This window comes from Syngnathus leptorhynchus, unplaced genomic scaffold, assembly GCF_054491065.1.
Source record: "Syngnathus leptorhynchus isolate UIUO unplaced genomic scaffold, UIUO_Slep HiC_scaffold_90, whole genome shotgun sequence".
NCBI classification, from domain to species: Eukaryota; Metazoa; Chordata; class Actinopteri; order Syngnathiformes; family Syngnathidae; genus Syngnathus; species Syngnathus leptorhynchus.
Genome location: NW_028232057.1, coordinates 255,427 through 257,500, shown reverse-complemented (window position 1 = coordinate 257,500; position 2,074 = coordinate 255,427).

Below are 2,074 nucleotides of genomic sequence, written 5' to 3'. Positions count from 1 at the left end.
TATAACCTTCTTCTTCCCGCCCCACCACCATCAACGTCGGCCACCACCACCAGACCGCCTCCCCCAGACTTCCAGAAGCGAAGCCGGTCCCCAAGCACCAACCCCGACCGCCACCGAGGCACCCGCCGAAGGCGGGTGCCGAGTTCACCGGCCCCAAGCGACAACCGGTCACCGAGGCACCCGCCGAAGGCGGGTGCCGAGTTCACCGGCCCCAAGCGACAACCGGTCACCGAGGCACCCGCCGAAGGCGGGTGCCGAGTTCACCGGCCCCAAGCGACAACCGGTCACCGAGGCACCCGCCGAAGGCGGGTGCCGAGTTCACTGGCCCCAAGCGACAACCGGTCACCGAGGCACCCGCCGAAGGCGGGTGCCGAGTTCACTGGCCCCAAGCGACAACGGTCACCGAGGCACCCGCCGGAGGCGGGTGCCGAGTTCACCGGCCCCGAGCACCAGCGGTCAGCCACGGAGGGTGCTGGATCATCCATACTTCCATAGCTCCAGAGCTCCATAGCCCCGGAGCTCCATAGCTCCATAGCCCCGGAGCTCCATAGCCCCGGAGCTCCATAGCTCCATAGCCCCGGAGCTCCATAGCCCCGGAGCTCCATAGCCCCGGAGCTCCATAGCCCCGGAGCTCCATAGCCCCGGAGCTCCATAGCTCCATAGCCCCGGAGCTCCATAGCCCCGGAGCTCCATAGCCCCGGAGCTCCATAGCTCCATACTTCCATAGCCCCAGAGCTCCATACTTCCATAGCCCCAGAGTTCCATAGCTCCAGACTTCCATAGCCCCATACTTCCATAGCTCCATAGCTCCATAGCTCCATACTTCCATAGCTCCAGCCGCGGAGGGTGCTGGCTGGTGGCTCCATAGCTCCATACTTCCATACTTGCAGCCACGGAGTTGGCTAAAATTGCACTAAGTGCGAAAGCCCATTCATTTACAAGGGCGTGTCCGCCAGGCGGCGACATTTCCCCGTTACCGGTGGCTGCGCGGCGGGTGAGTGACAGAGCTTATCCGAGTGGCTGGAACTCTGCGCCGGCGTGGTCGAGCGTGAGGCCTCGGCCCTTTGGCTGCCTGGTACCTAAAACACTTCCATTGATCCAGCCACGGAGGGTGCTGGCTGGTGGCTCCATACTTCCATAGCTCCATAGCACCAGAGCTCCATAGCTCCATAGCTCCAGGGCTCCATAGCTCCATAGCTCCAGGGCTCCAGGGCTCCATAGCTCCATAGCTCCATAGCTCCAGGGCTCCATAGCTCCAGGGCTCCATAGCTCCAGGGCTCCATACCTCCAGAGCTCCATAGCACCAGAGCTCCATAGCTCCATAGCACCAGAGCTCCATAGCTCCATAGCTCCATACTTCCATAGCTCCATAGCTCCATACTTCCATAGCACCAGAGCTCCATAGCTCCATAGCTCCAGGGCTCCATAGCTCCAGGGCTCCATAGCTCCAGGGCTCCATACCTCCAGAGCTCCATAGCACCAGAGCTCCATAGCTCCATAGCACCAGAGCTCCATAGCTCCATAGCTCCATACTTCCATAGCTCCATAGCTCCATACTTCCATAGCACCAGAGCTCCATACCTCCAGAGCTCCATAGCTCCAGCCTGGGTGGCTGGTGGCTCCATAGCTCCATACTTCCATAACTCCAGTCAGAGAGTTGGCGAAAATTGCACTAAGTGCGAAAGCCCATTCATTTACAACGGCGTGTCCACAAGGCGGCGACATTTCCCCGTTACCGGTGGCTGCGCGGCGGGTGAGTGACAGAGCTCATCCGAGCGGCTGGAACTCTGCGCCGGCGTGGTCGAGCGTGAGGCCTCGGCCCTTTGGCTGCCTGGTACCTAAAACACTTCCATTGATCCAGCCACGGAGGGTGCTGGCTGGTGGCTCCATACCTCCATAGCTCCATAGCACCAGAGCTCCATAGCTCCATAGCTCCAGGGCTCCATAGCTCCATAGCTCCAGGGCTCCATAGCTCCAGGGCTCCAGGGCTCCATAGCTCCATACCTCCAGAGCTCCAGAGCTCCATAGCTCCAGGGCTCCATAGCTCCATAGCTCCAGGGCTCAATAGCTCCAG